The sequence below is a fragment of the Haliaeetus leucocephalus genome, unplaced genomic scaffold (genome assembly GCF_000737465.1).
Source record: "Haliaeetus leucocephalus isolate CR32 unplaced genomic scaffold, Haliaeetus_leucocephalus-4.0 Scaffold362, whole genome shotgun sequence".
Classification (NCBI taxonomy): domain Eukaryota; kingdom Metazoa; phylum Chordata; class Aves; order Accipitriformes; family Accipitridae; genus Haliaeetus; species Haliaeetus leucocephalus.
Window position 1 is genome coordinate 3,573,154 of NW_010972798.1, and position 15,993 is coordinate 3,589,146.

The 15,993-nt window shown below is 35.0% G+C and overlaps 1 protein-coding gene across 1 annotated transcript in view; it reads left to right on the forward strand.

Moving 5' to 3' along the window:
• NAALADL2 (N-acetylated alpha-linked acidic dipeptidase-like 2) overlaps positions 1-15,993 on the forward strand; it is a 285,980-nt gene that overhangs the window by 229,765 nt on the left and 40,222 nt on the right. The window lies entirely within an intron of this gene.

The following is a 15,993-nucleotide window of genomic DNA, read 5'->3' on the forward strand; positions in this document are numbered from 1 at the left end:
TAATATGTTGATATGCAGGTGTTTAAATCAGATATAACTGAAAAAGTACAATTATATGCTAATAGATCTGCTAAAATCAAGGATAGCAAAATCAGCCTGAATGAAGACTGTCTTTTCAAATACAATTGGACAATGCGAAGAAATTTTGTAAAGTATAAAAGTTGTGAGACAAAACTAGTAAATACTTAAAAAAAAAATTATGATGAGTCAAAAAAAGGATGTAAGCTAAAGGTATTACAAAATCCCAGGAAGAACATCTTGTTTATTGATCTGTTTTTATTACAAGTGTAGTCAATAACAATAAAAAAATACTGCCAGTTTGCTAAGACACTCTATAGCATTAAAGCAGCTAAGATTATACCAATTAACGTTAGACTAAGAATAGGTGATTAGCTAGAATTATAAAATTAGTAGAAATGTCTTTCAGAGAATTGTGGACTGAAGATCCAATACCAGAAACAGTGGGGATGGTTAAACTGTTTCTTATTTCAGTAGATACAAGGGATTGTTTTGGAATAACATCAGAGAGTTTGGTTTTATGATCTCATCAGCACCTTTGAGAAGAGAAAGGTTCTGCTAAGCAGTGATTATGAGTAGGGAATACTGTCTGTCTCCCTGTTTCACCTCTGTGAGCCTGAAACAAGATCTTAGTTCAGTTGTGTTATAAAAGCAGTTAATTGTCTGCCTGCCCCAGTGGTAACCACACTGAAAGAGTTTAGTCTGAGCATGTAGTGTAGGAAAGCAAAACCCACCTTTTTGAGTGCATTCCTGCTGAAGAAAGGTCACTGTTTAATGACTGAATAGGGCTTTCTGGCTGCCAGAGTCACACGGTAGATACAAGTATTCCCACTTGGGTAGCAAGAAGGGGCAGAGGCAAATAAGCTTGGACTTCTGGTCAGTTTTGCCTTCGGGACATAGGAGTTCAAGTATGATCCTTTCCATTTCCATTTGAGTCCAACAGAATAGATTCAAGCCCATGTGTTAACATAATGCGCATGAGGTTTAGTCAACCAACAGGAGTGATCACCCCATCCACCAGCAGTTCCTTGGGCCAGGCGCTGGGTATTACCTGCAGCAAACTAACCATAAAACCAAAGCAGTATAAAAGCTGTACTTTCCTACAGTGGAAATGATATTTCTATTTCATAAGCACAGACCATATACTGGCTATGAAGCTATTTTTTATTTTAATACCTTCTTGTAAAACTAATGGCCAGGAGTTTCACAAATTGCAGCCTAATTCCAACCGTGCACATATAATACTGATTTTCAAAGATACAGCATCTGTATTATCTATTGAAATAATTTTAGTTCAATAATTAAGCTGATAATACCAACTACAGCATTTGGACCTAAAAATATTTTAAGAAAAGAGTCCAGTAACCAATAAATGAAAAGCAGCATTTCAGAAGGGTGGAAGGAAAGGATAGAAATTGTTCTGGAATAATGGGGTAGTATATTCTACTATGCTGCAGCCTTTTCCTCATGTAAAAATAATATGATTATGTAGAAATAGAGATACAGTTTTATTGTTAACCTTATTTTGAAGAACTATGTCCTGAACGATACTTCCTTTGAAGAATCATTCATGAAAAAGTAGTGTTTTCTTATAGTTACATGATAATTCTTCAATCTCAGAGAGTTCTTGTCTTTTCAGTAGATGAAAGGATAGTCCATTTACTTTGTTGCTTAGATATAGCAGTAGTAGGTGTACATGGATAATGTATGTGTATATTCTGAGATAATTGTAAAGGTCTACTTAATCTTTTTTTAAATTATTACAGATAAGCAATAAAATAATCTCTGTTTTGCTGCCATCAGATGTGATCCATCAACATTTATGTGCTTATGTCTTCAGAAGAATGAAACTCTGAAAGGAGAACATTTACTTTCTCGTGACAAAATAGTTCTAATTCTTAAATGGCCAAATAAATAGCAATACTTTGCATCTGACTGATGTGGATGATGTTAAGACTATTTACTTTGAATTTCCTGATTAAGTTTTTTCTGATCAAATTTAATGTGAACTTGTGTTTACCTTTTGTTAATAACTTATGATACCCTCCTTTCATTCTGATGGGGCCAGGAATGTGCGGTTTTTATTATTTGGGTAATGAAACTGGCAAATATGTAAATTCATAGTGACACAAATAATCAATATATTTTGTAGTCAAGGAGAATAATTTGCCCAAAATTGGTAGCCTCTCCTGCCATTTATCTCAAACTTGCCTGGGCAGGGAGAATAGCATGGTTAATCCATCAAAATTCATGAAAGGTCACTGGAATTTTGGAGCATCCAATAAAAAAAATCGGCTGCTCAATCGAGGTAACATGAAAATTGACATATCCTAAGGATGATACAGGTCGGCATTGTCAGAAATGAATGCTTTTTTCAAACATGTAATTAAAGTAAGTACGAAAACAGTTGAATACAAGCTGATTTTAATCCTTTTAGAGTGACTGTGACATCTCGTTACACTAAAACATGCTCCCTTTCCTATCTACAGCATTATATCAGCACGTCCTTTTTAATTTGGAGTGAGGCAACCTTACAGATTTCACTTCATTTTGGATAAGTGTTCAAAAGTTTTGGTATTTAAGTAACTCAGGGGAAAAATTTGGGCAGTGACTCTGAGCGAAATAGCCTTCCTTTATTGATTACCAATATATTACCCAATCTTCTTGTAAAAAATGCCACCCAAAAAATAACCACTGATATTACAGATTTTTACTTTTTTTTTACTTTTGTTTTTACATGACAGACATAAAAATATAATTGCTGGGTTTGGTTTTCTTAATGAGTTTCTAAGCATGGGGGGGGGTGTTAATTAAAGCACTTAGTTGGCAAAATCGTGCTTCTACTGCCTTAATTGAGCTATGTATACACACACATGCACACTCTTCACAAAATCCAAATACTTTGACAGAACAAAAGAGACTTTACTAAAGATTGTCTAGTCAGTGATATTTTCTGTATTTTTATAAGATTTTTAAAATATAACACAATTTTGTTCATTTTTTTTTTATAATACTCAAATCAAGAAAAGCTCAGCTTTCTAGCTCAACATACTTACAGTTGTACATTATACAAACTGGCAGACTTCTTATCACAACTTTCTGAAATATCCAAGGCAACAAAAAACCAAACAAATATTCAGTGGCTTCTGCTCAAATTATCTTATTGCACTACTTAATGATTCTAGGGGGGTTATTGCTTTTTTTTTTTTGCTTTTTTTTTTTTCCTCAAAACAGCTTTAGAACACAAAGGTGAAGATTGCATAATTTTTTAGATTTTTTTATTTCCTCTGTAAATTCTTTCTTCGATACATCATTTTGAGGAATCTAATTTTAAATAACATTGTTGCATCTGTCAAGGTGCCAGCCTGTGTTAATCATTCAGATTTCACTTATTGAAACTCACGATTAGGGCCCTCTGTCAGATAAATGAACCTGATGTAAACAGATGAGCCCAGATCTGATTTCCGTTACAGTACTAGTTCAGTGTACTTCAGTGGAGTTCACTCTTGCTTCAACCAGTATAAGAGCCAATGGTCTACATGAAGTGTGCGTGTAAAGAAAAATATTGGTCGGATTTTTAGCTGCTCACAAAGTGTCTGAGCTCGTAAGTGCAGATGCACTCTCAGATTTTCAGGTGCAAAATGAGAGGCAGCAGCTGCAAATATAGTTCATTATATTTCAAAATAAAATGTGTAGTTTGTTCTGCTTTGTGAATATCAGACCTATTTCAGAATTAAATTTTAAGCCATATTCTGCATCCCATCAGTAATCATCCAGCACTATGCTGCATTGACATTGCTGCACTTGAGAGGGGAATTCAGTCCCAAGGCTTAAAAGGGAGCAGAGGAGCACTCTGAAGACAAAAGACTAAACACTTAAGAGTTAGGCAACTGAAAAACTTGATTAGGCTCAGTGGAATAAATGCTCTGCTACAGAAGTTTTAGGTATCGTAAAAAAGCAAAATTGATAAATCAACATAAAAAGAGATAAAAAAAACATTCCCTTGCATGAGCAGAGCTTGTGGCTCAGCATGCTATGACCTTTGATTTTTGAATTTTGTTCTGTGATGAAAGGATTTGGCAGATGAGTTTTTTAATAGAAAGTCCATAAGTAATAATATAAATATAATTGAAGTAAAACGTAATTTATATAAGTACTTAAGAAAGATGTAGTAACCTTAAAAGTTTTACTGTTACACATCTTGGTTTTCAAAATAATTTATTTACCTTACTGTGGAAGAACACTATTGGAATTTAAGTTTTCAGTTCAACGTTTTTACTATTTTTAAAGTATCTGAGGAAAAGTAAAAAATTCTTAAAATAACAAGAAATGCTTTCTTTCCCGTCTTTGATACATCGCTTCTGATTTACTACCTCTTCCCTTCCTGTCACCTATATTCCATCAATTTATGAGCTGAACGTCAAGTTCTTAGCACCTGCTATTGGAATTCGATTTTCGCGAGACTTTGAAACTAATGTAATAATTACGATCATCAGAAGTATCCATCAGTTGAATGTTGCTGACCTTATAGTTTCACAGTTCCCCTAAACCAATCTGAATGGCACCACAGAGTGAGCAGGATTAAGTTCGATCTGACTGAAAAGTAATCATTTGATTTGTTGTTGGTTTTGCTGTAGGGGTTTGGTTTGTTTTCAGCTCTCAGATCTGATTTGCCATACAAGCTTTAGTGCTTGTGTAAGGATGACAGTGAGAAGTGCATGCAGAGAGTAGCATAGAAGCAGTTATTTCAGCAACAGCATAATTTTTGATAGGCTTTGAAATTTGAACTGAAAGGGTGTTGAAATTGGCCCAAGGAAGATGAGTTCTTCACGTACACTATGGCAAGTTCATTCTTAGAGCTGCTTAAAATACATGCCTTAAATTTAAGAAGTCCTTTTTGTGTTTGCTGTTGTTATTTCAGTAGAACTGTAGAAGCGTCATGGCTAAACTTGACAAATAATAACAAACTGACACTTTTCAAAAAAACTAGGGTGCTTTGTGGCTGGCATGTGATTTATTCTGAGGAAGACGAGAAACAGATTACAAAGCCTTTTCTGAAACTCATTATTACATCTGGACTTCAGGAACTCACTGTGGAAGTTCTGATTGGAATTTGTAAAACCTGATTAAGAGTTAATGTGTAAAGGCTGTATTTGTAATTTTGATGCTAAAAGCTGAGACCCAAAATTGTGATTCAGAAAGAAATCTATTGCTTGTACCTGTAAAGCACACAGGAAAAATGTCTAAATCAAAACTTTATGTAGGATTTATTGGTAAGATTTGTGTATCTGTTACTGTTCTTATAAATCTGTTGCAGGGTTTGTAAATATCCTTTAGGATTAGTAAATCTATTTGGACAATATTTGCTGAAAATGTAAAGGATATGCATTACTTGACTCTTAAGGAAGTATACATTTTAGTGAAATTCCTAAAAAAGTTTTCCCATTTTAGTGGTGGCAGTACTTATGGTGCGTTAATGAAAAGTGAATTCTTAGAAGGCAGATTTGCATCTCCCAATTTTATTAGGTAACCATTTTGTTTATTTACCATTAATAAACTTGTTTAATAATGCAGCTTTATGTGTTGCTCAATACCTAAAGAAAAATCAGTTCCTATGCTCTATGTTTAAGAAAGCCCTGTTTTAGAGTTAAATCAAACCACAAATCTGGTCAGACTTGAACTGTAGAGTGGTTTGCTATTTAGTTACTCAGACTCTAGTGTTTTTGTTGTGCTATTCATTTTTTGCAAACTGTTTTACTTAACACAAGCCATGGTTAAATGATCACAGTTTATTTAATTGGGGAAATTATATAAGTAAATGAAAGACAGATTAATATCAAGTTTTTAACAGAAAGCTATATGCTCAAAGGTGTATTGTTTTGACTTAAATGGCACTGCAAGCTAATTATTTTGTACGGCCAGTTTATCAGATACAAAGAAGAGATTATATAGCGGTTTAAAGTTTTTTTTTCCCTTTTCTATTTTGGCAAGAAGAGGACTGCAACCAGAAGGACTTTGTTTATGTGGATGCCTTCTGCTATGCTTTTTCCCTAAGACTATTCACAAGTCTGGAAAGGGAGTGCCAATGAGTTTTCAGCCAGCTTTATGAAATCTCATGATTTATAAGCTGGGTACCCCAGCAGTGCACAGTACATGTTTAATAATTGGCTCTAGAAAGTTCCTTGATCCAAACATCAACATTAACTAGCTTTTACAAAATGAGAGAGCTAAACTCTTTGTGAAAAACACGCTTTGTATCTCTAGCTTTTATTTAAAATGGCAGCAAAATGAAATACAGTTAGTTTGCCACGTGATACCTCACATTGCATGAGGTGGCACCATGTTTATTGAAACCATAGTACACAGTGCTTAAAAGTTCCTTGAAATGGCTGCATTCCTCTTCGGCTCATTCATATGAACTGCCTTCTTGAAGAAAGAGCTGTGATCCCAGAGCAGTGCTCTGATCTCAAATGATGAATACTTTTATTTTGATGTCAGAAAAAAAAATTCCTACAGCCTCAAATATTAACAGTTGCCATTCCCAACAGCTATATTGTAATAAAAAAGCCAACATGATAATGAATAAGAGATTGTAAAATTATATGAGCACATTAAAACAGGTATGTCTCTCAGAATCAGAGACCTGATACAATGTGCTGTTTAGTTTAGCAACTGTTGCAAATACAATAAAAACATAGCTACATGAAAGAAAGTGAATAAGGAGAATATATCTTTACTACATGACTGGAGAGAAAGCAGTAAATTTGAATATAAATGAACGTAGCCTGCAGAAGAACCTGAGATAAATCACCAGGATTTTGGAATTTTAATAATTTTCACACAGCCAAGTAAGGAAATGCTTGAAGATTGAACGTCAGGCCTGATCTCCCTGGCCAATTCAAATTTGAATACTATTTATCTTTTGTGAAACTGCGATCCTAAAGACAGTACTTCTTGGCTAAGAAAATAGCACATAAAGAGAAATACATGTTGGAATTGTTGACTGAACACCTTCATGTAGCGCAGTTTGATTTTGGGGTAATTGCAGGATGAGGTTGGGCCTTTTACATAAATATCGTCTTCTCTAAAAGTGATGAAGAAAATGGGGCCACAGCAAGATTCTATCTTAACTTACTTGAATGATATTCCTTTGAACTTGATGTTCCAGCCAGTGCAATCCTTTTGATTGACGTATCTAAGGAAAATGTTAAGCTTTTTTTCTTCCTTTATTCTTGAGATAAACTGAACAAACTTGCAGCTGACAGGAGCCTCACGTGAGATCCTAATGAGGCCGAGAGAATGAAACATTTGTTATGCTGAAGTACCAAAACCATAATGACATTGCGTCATGGTTTCCAAAAAAATATAAAAATACAGAAATTTGCTTGTAACTTAATAGATATTTTGCATAATGTGCAGGACTGAATGCTGAATGTTGAGGTTATGGGTTAATGAAAACTTTTCTGTCTCCTCTCTTTTTTCCTTTTTCCACACCAAGTTGGGAATCTTTCATTTGCATTCCCTTTTTCTTGCAGGAAAAAATTACCTGACCACAGTAAAATCTCCCAGGACAGGGAGAAACAAGAAGTATTTGTCATATGGAACTTTTTATGATTGTTTCCTAAGTAAGAATTTTTTTCCAGATAAAGTGTGTTACAGATACTCGTTCAAGTGCTTTTCTAAACCAGCTTGTCTTGGAAACTCTATGTTCTAAATGCTTCATTTACATCACTGCATTTCAAATAGAGCATTATCCTAAATTAATAAGTTATTTGCTGTTCCAAACAGCACTGCTGTATCAATCAAACCCACATACAAATAGCTAAATGTGAAAAAAAGTTAAGTAAATTAAATATTAAGTAGATTTTGTTGAAGTAACAATTAAAAAAAAAATCAAAATTAAGAATTTAATTTACTTCAAAACTTTAAAAATCCTTCACTGGAAGGTTTTTTATGTGTGAATGTTTTTAAAAAAAAACAACAGAAATTATAGATAATTTCTTTTCAAAGTTTCCCATTATGCCTTATTATAGTTAACTGGCAATGCAATGTTGACATGATTGTTAGTTGCCCCATTAAGAATATTGCTGTATTTCTTTGAAAGGCTCTTGTTCCACTGATTTTCTGTTGAAAATTGGATCGCTCCTGCTTATGTCTAGAGATTTGAAGGGATGTAACTCCATACAGAAATATTACTGCATTCTTCTCTACTGTATTAGAAGTAAACAAACTCACAAAATACAGTCACGGTAGGAAAGAAGAGAACAAGAGTATGATAGTATTTATGTCTTGATTATGAACTTTCCGTCTACTTCTAAACATTAATACCAAACCCCATAAAAATGCATACATCTGTGCAGAACGTACCCAAAACAAGATAGTTCATGGCCTGCACTACACAAATTACCTGCTAGAGCACCTTCTTATCACACCAGTGAAAAGATACAGAATGGGAAACAATGTGATAATATCATAACATCCATTTTTGTAGTATGGACCGTGTTCTAGTGGATGCTGCCACACCAACTACGACAGTGTCACTCTATAGCATATTTGATTACAGTCTACCTCAGAGAGCTTATTTTTTTCCAGTTTACAATATGTAGTTAACAGTTAAGATTAATTTTTAATGAAAGAATTCCATTTAAAATCTTGTTTCTGTTTATCTGGCACATTTTTTAATTAATCTGTATTTGCTGGGGAAGGACAAGGATACTCTAGAGCCATTTGCTTTTCTTAGTGAAACAAAAGTAAACAAAAATAAATCTTGGGTACAGCCAATGTCTGAATCTACAACAAGTGCTTTTATCTCATCATACTGTTAGAGTTGTTATATCGTCAGTCTCTCATTGACTAGCTGTCAGAGAAGAGATTCAGCATCTTTTTTTAAAAGCAAAACTCTACCCATGCCTGGAACATGTAATTTTTCTCCTCTTCGTGCCTCCTGCCGGGCTCTACTGTCACTGGTTTTCCAGACCACATTGCATGGGAGTGAAGGACTTTTTTTAAAGGTACTTGGCTGATGCACTTCAGCGCCCATGAGCATACCACTGGGAGAGACGTGTCCTGTGAGTCGGAAGGCCTTGACTTTTGACTTACTCAGCAGTCGTATACTGACGAGAAATTATTTTCTTGCTTGCTGGAGAAAACAGGTTCTAACATTGGCAGAAGCACCCAAATTCTGACAAGCTTTGGACAGTTGTGTTGCAATTATGTAACAGCAGACGGTAGCTACATGGGCGCTTTTTTAAGAACTGAGCTCTAGTTCCAAAATAAAGAGCTATAAATCTGTGTCCCATTTAATATCTTATGCATTCAGCCTGTCCAGGAACAGATGATATGTTAGTGTTAACAATCTACTTTTCATCTTCCATTTATATGCACAATAAATTGCTGGTAAGTTTTCCTGGTGGACTTTTAAAAGCAGAAGAGATCAATACTTACAAATACATACAGAGCTTTTAAAATAGCAACTTAGAAACTTAGAAAATAGTAGAGTGTGTAAAGTTGTTTCCCAATATATTCACTAATAATGAAGTGATGCTATTTACGGGCATTTCTCTCTCTAACTCTGCCTGGCCCATGTCTCTAGGGGAAAGTGAAGCTGAAGACTAGGAGTGCATTCTCCTCGGGACTGGAACATGGTCATTTTATTTTGTTTTATGTTGATGGAGCTGTGCTGACTGCTAGTTTCCAGTCTTGAGCACAGGCCTGATATCCCCAAATGGCCAGACCTAAGACACTGAACTTGCATATAGTAAAAGCAAACTTGTATATAGTACATAAGCTATTTTGGTAAATTTCTGAAGTTGAAAGGCGTATGATGCTTTCTGTATAGTGACAGGTAGTACATGTGCAATTTTTTTTACCACAGTTTGCTGCTGGTTTTGGTTAGCATACTATTAGTCAGACTGTGGTTGTTGTCTATTTGAAGGTATCAGCTGTCCCAGATGCGCTGGAACAGAAACATTGCGAAGTCCCAGATGTACTGAAAGAGAAACATTGTGAAAACCCATATTATTTGCAGTAATAGCAAATCTGGCAGGTTTGATTATTTTTGCTTGTTACTACATTTTTATGAAGATTATTGTATATATAGACAAGGCACTTCAGAACGTGGTTTAGTGGGCATGGTTGATGGTTGGGCTCGACGATCTTGACGGTCTTTTCCAACCTAAATGATTCTATGATTCTATATTTTGCCCATGAGTAAGTTCTGCCTTCACTCTTAATGATTCTTATAGTCACTGAGGTGCTTCAAAATTGGATTAGGAACCAAAGTAAGGAAGTGAGAATCTTGGTGAGGAACACAAAAATGGAAACATGTGGTTTTGCTCAGTGCATTCAATTTTAAAACTTTTTTTTCTGATTCTATTTCAGGCTATGTACTTTTACTCCATTCTAGCATTTGGAGAGGACAAAAAGAAGCAGAAATGATAACAAGAAATTTGCCATGTTCTTTCACTAAACTGAGAATTCAGTTGTTCCGCTTCTGTGGAGATATTCTCTGCAATAGCCTAGTTCTTGTTTAGGGATAATTTTGCTACACAGTAAGGTACTAATTGATAAATCTAGTAGGCATGCTGTTGGGTAGGTATTGCTTTTTTGCTATTTTCAGAAGCTGTCAAGAAACATTTTTTAAAGGCCCATAGTGTCTTTCTTCATATACAGTAATTTTCACTGTGTCACCATATTGAAAGCAGTATGATTCTATTTGCTGCTTGTGCTTTCTTTGTCTCAGTTACTATTAAGACTTACATGTAAGTTTAAGATAATTATGAGCACAAATGAAATGAAAAACTTGCTTCCATTCAGTGGAGAATGTGTACGTGCTTAGTATATTACTTAGAAAAGCTGTGACATATGCTGCTGAAATATGTTTCATTTCATTAAAAACCTTCAGGTTTTGTAGATTTCAGCTTGAATCGGTTCACCGATATAGATCATAGAAATAGAGCTGGTCTTCTGAGAATATTGTGGGAACAACAAACACCACCTCTTTGCCTTAAAAAATACACCCTTTACTTGTCATGACGTTCCAGAATCTCATTTAAAGCTATTTATATCATTATGTCTTTTATTGTACTTAAGAAAAAAGGGATTTTGGTGAAACGTCTTAGAGCTTTAGTGCTTTTGAAAGGCAAGGACATAATTGACCAAAGGAACTCTATCACAGTTCTCACTGCTATAAAGCTTTAGTCTGTAATCCTTGACAGTGATCATTTGCTGGATACACAGCCTATACAAACTGGAAAAGGCAATGCAGTATTACACACAAATTGAAGAGAAATCAGTACGTTTACTACATGAGACCAGGAGGAGTCTTGAGATTTAATTTACGTTTGAGGAATCTGGCACTTCAGATATTACAATTGCAACCTGGTGGTACTGTCTGTCTTTTCAATTTGCTTACCTACAGCATCTCATACTGACTATAAATGTTCCAGGACACTGCAAAATGTCTTCATTGACAGTACATAAGTAGGGCTCCTTGGTTGTGCTTAAGGATGCTTTATAAGCAGAACACTTTTGTAATCAAGAAGCTGCTAACAAGCAGTTTCCATATCCTCATTCCCATTTATTTTTTCTTACTTTCATAGTGTCTGATGTAATCTGTTAAAAGTTATGTGAATGACTTTTAAACAGAGGATTGAAATATGTAATACCTTGCATAATCATGTGTTTCTCTTCATTACGTTACTTGCAAGTTATGTTATACAGACACTCAAATACATAACAGCAATTCAGTTAGTAGTCTCACCTTAACTTCTAAACGGCAATTTAAAAGGGACATACACATAGAGAACCCTCCTCCAGGATCTCTCTATTATGAGAAATTATTTTAATTGCATTTCTATGTTAACAGCTTAAGGTGTAAGTTTACTTTTGCATTTATTTTTTATTTGGGACATGTCTGACCATAGTCCTTTTCATGTACTTCATGCATTTCTGTTAGATGCTGTTGGCAGGGTATTAACCTGAGGAGCACTCTACTTTAGAACTCGGCTTTTACTCCATCAGAACATAAATCTTGTGTGTCGCTCATATAAGGCATAGGAGAAACATGGAAGCAGTCATGAAAAACTGGAAAGTAAACAGGACAAAATATAGTCATTTGATTTACAGGTTAACACTTGTCATTTTCAGGAGAAGGCAAAGAAAACAGTGAAATTCCAAAGGTCCAGAGTTGAAGACAGTACTTTTTTAAAGTTTCTATTCTCAGCTTGGACAATTCCCTAAATTTTTATAGAAATGATAGAAAGCACATCCTTGATAGTAAGCCAAGTCCTTCTACCAATTTCTAAGTTTTATTTGAACGCATGAAGCAATTCAAGCTGTTTAGAGAGAAGGTAACCAAAGTTTAATACTAACAGAAGAAAATATTTTTTCTAACCTTACTTTCAGAGTCCTCTTTAATTCATTGGAATCTTTCTTTATTAGAAAAAAAATTTAGCAACCATTTATTCTCCGCAATCTTTGCCTGAGCTTTTCCTAACTACTTGAACTTAAGCTAAGCAACTCATTAGTAAAGTCCTACATGCCCAAACTTTTCATTTTGGGGATGTATGATTTGCCTGTGTTTTCCGAAGAACAGAACAAAGCAAAGCCATTGGAAGGTATATACTGTGGTAAAACTCTGCAGTCTTCTCTGATCAGTAACTCCGTTCCCTGGACTATTGTTACCATATTTTCCATAGTTGTATTGGACTTTCAAGCTTCCATTCTTATACAACTAGTTGGATCTTAAAAATGATTAAACTGTGACTTTGAGAATGAAAAACTAATAACTTGAAAATTACTGTCTGTTCCCATAATCTTAACTTACATAGTGTCTCAAAAGGCAGCAGAACTAGAAATCTTGCTTTTAGAGGTCATGTAGGAAATACTTAGGATGATCTTGAGTCACATGGGTTTAATAGAAACATTTTTAATGTTAAGAAAGAAGCTCTTTCTCATTGTCTCTCTTGTTTGGCTGGTTTAATCCAAGGAGACTTGAGTTGCATTGGTTTTTTTGCAAGGCTTAGTGGTTTTAATTTGAAGAAAGTAATGAAGAGAAAAATGCAAAACACATCCTTTACACTGCTAAACAGCAACAGTAATACGTTGCTATTGTTTATAAAAAGTATTGAACTGCGTAATCCAACGCTCATTGAAACTGAATGCATATTGTTAGCAATAGTATATAATTATGCTTTGCTGACTTATTTTTTTTTTAACCCAGGAGGTAAATAAGCTCCCTTTCCCAGAGAAGCAGAATGTGAGCGAAGGGATGACAGTATCAGAGCTGTGATAAGAGCTAAGGTTGCCTGGTGTCCACTCGCATCTTTGAGCCAGTAGTTGCTTTTGAAAGATTTTTCCAAGGCTCAAGTTCCATTTTCAGAAGTGGCTGGTGGTATTGGCAGATAAGCAGTGTGGGATCTTACTGGCTTGCTGACTCTATCCCTTTTAGTTACCAGCTTTTTTTAGTACCTGTCATCTAACCTGGGGTAGGGAAACACATACTCCAGTTAGCATCGCCAGTGACCCAAGTAGATTCTTCTTAGCAGACTAAAAGCCAAAATTAATTCTGGAAATGTTTTCCTTTGGTTTTTAAAGTCAGGTTTCAGTCACACTGTCTTTAATCAGCAAGGCACAAGAGACGAGACTGTATGTTAAGAGTTCTGCTGACCTTGAATGTTTAAGATAATGCCTGTACATAGTGTAGATGACTACACATAGTTCTTTTTATTTGCATTAATTTAGATGGACTTTGTGACATAACATGCTGCTGACTATCTTCTCCCTCAAATATGAAATTAAAATGGAAATAAAATATCACAGATGAGATACTGTGAATTGTTATAACTCATGCTAATTGAAGTTAGATTTCAGGACATATGAATTACCTTTACTCGTTAGCTTAAGATAAAGAACGTCGAGGTAATTGAGTCCATTCCTGACAGTACAGTACACTTACTTCTTTCTTCCGAGATTGTATTTAACCATGGAAGAGAAAGGTCTTTTGCCACTTTACTTGACGAACTGTTCCACAATCCAGAATGACTACTCACAAATTTTTTTCCTTCTCTTATTCAACAAAAATAGTTTTTTCCTTAATTACATTACTTTACTTTTGGGTTGTTTCTTTTAATTTTTACTTGGAAACTTGAATTTCCTGTAACTACTGTGTTCTTAATTTCTTTGGTAAAAGAATCCTTTATTTTGAGATCAAAGAATTCTGATATACATTAGCACTTTAATTATAAACTACAGAATGATAACTGAATGAATAGGGTGAAGAGTCTTTCAGACTAGCAGGGCTGACAGTTAAAAAGGCTTTTTTCATGACTTGCAGCATAGCCTGTTCTTTTTTTGTTAAATATGGCTATTATTGTAATTGAAGATTAATAATCACTAATAGCTACTGGGCTCTTTTAATGTAATATTCTGCGCAAATAAAACCCTCTGCTTAGATAGTGCTAGTCTCCCCCTTCATCCCCTCTTTTGCAAATGTCAGTTGCTACTTGAGCAGAATAAGCCAAAAAGGCAATAAGCTCGACTGAAGATGTATAGTTAAACCTCTGTCTCAGGGACACATGGTTTTGTGCAGAGGAATGCTGGAGGACTGGAAGTAAAATAAATATTAGCAAAATCAGCATAGTATGGTGGTCTAATCTAATACTGTGTCTAGTGTCTGCTATTCTCTGTATGGAAGATTTAAACATTTGGGAATGGAGAGACACTGCGATGCCTACATGCTGTCTCTTGGAACAAGCCTCCCGATGGCGGACTGTGACCACTGAGCAGTACGCAATTAGCAGCTCCTAGAAACCACAAGATTTAGAGTGTCATTGCCATTTTTCTTGTTTCAAATAATTTAAGAGGACAGTATTCATAATGTGAAATGGAGTTTAAAAGGTGTTAAAAAACTTACAGTTTGTTACTCGTTAATTTGGCTACTGAGTGAATTCTAAAATCTGTCTTTTTCATTAGGTCCGTAAATGAAAACTATATATATTTTTTATATTTTATATTTTTTTTTAAATCAAGTATCACGTGCGCATTCTGATCAGTTTCTCACCCCAGAAATGCCCCATATCCTTATTATTGGATGAGGCTTGCATGAAAATATTGTTCATTAGAGTTCAGAATCTGTTACAGCAATACCCAAGAGATCAGAACAGTTTTTGTAGGGCTTTTATTTTCTCTGAATATACAAATGAAAACCTTTAAAATGTGTTTTGTATTTTTGATGTACAATGTAGACATACTGCCAAACATTCTAGAAATTTCACCCTGATATCAAAACTCTTTTGAAGATTATTTACTTTTAGTTTAAAGCTGTTCATAGTACATCAAATGCCTATACACATTGCCTTTCTACTGCAGGGGGGGAAGAAAATTCCTAGAGTCTACAAAGTCTTAATTTATTTTGAGGTCTGAAAATCTAATTTTATCTGTAACTGCATCTGTCTTCTATTTTAACATACAGAAGAATCTTGAGATGAGTCTTTCTCTCATCTATGTGTGCAAGTACACTTAACACACACACACGTGCCTGCATATATCACTTTGGATGCTATCAGCACTCCCACTGATTTGTTCACTATGTATCAATGTCATGTTCTGCAGTACTATTTCAGTTCAGGGCACAATTTATTTGGAATTTTGCATAGTATGGGGAAATTATGCTGAGTTCACACTGATTACAGTATGCTGAAGGACATTGTTAAGTATTTTCCTCTGATACATTTTCATTCTATGGTATTTCTAAAAATCCATCCTTTTCTCCCTGGCCTTGTGATCAAACCACTTGTCTGCATTGTAATCTTCTCTTGTCTTGGCACATTTGCCTTGCAAGTCTTTTTTCTCCCTGCAATCCATTTATAGTGTTGTTGCCAAAATGATCTTCCTCAGCTGTCCTTTTAATCTTGCCATCTCCTCTTTCAGAAATTCCCCAGGCTCCTGTTGATGTTGTGCAGCAAATTCTAACTT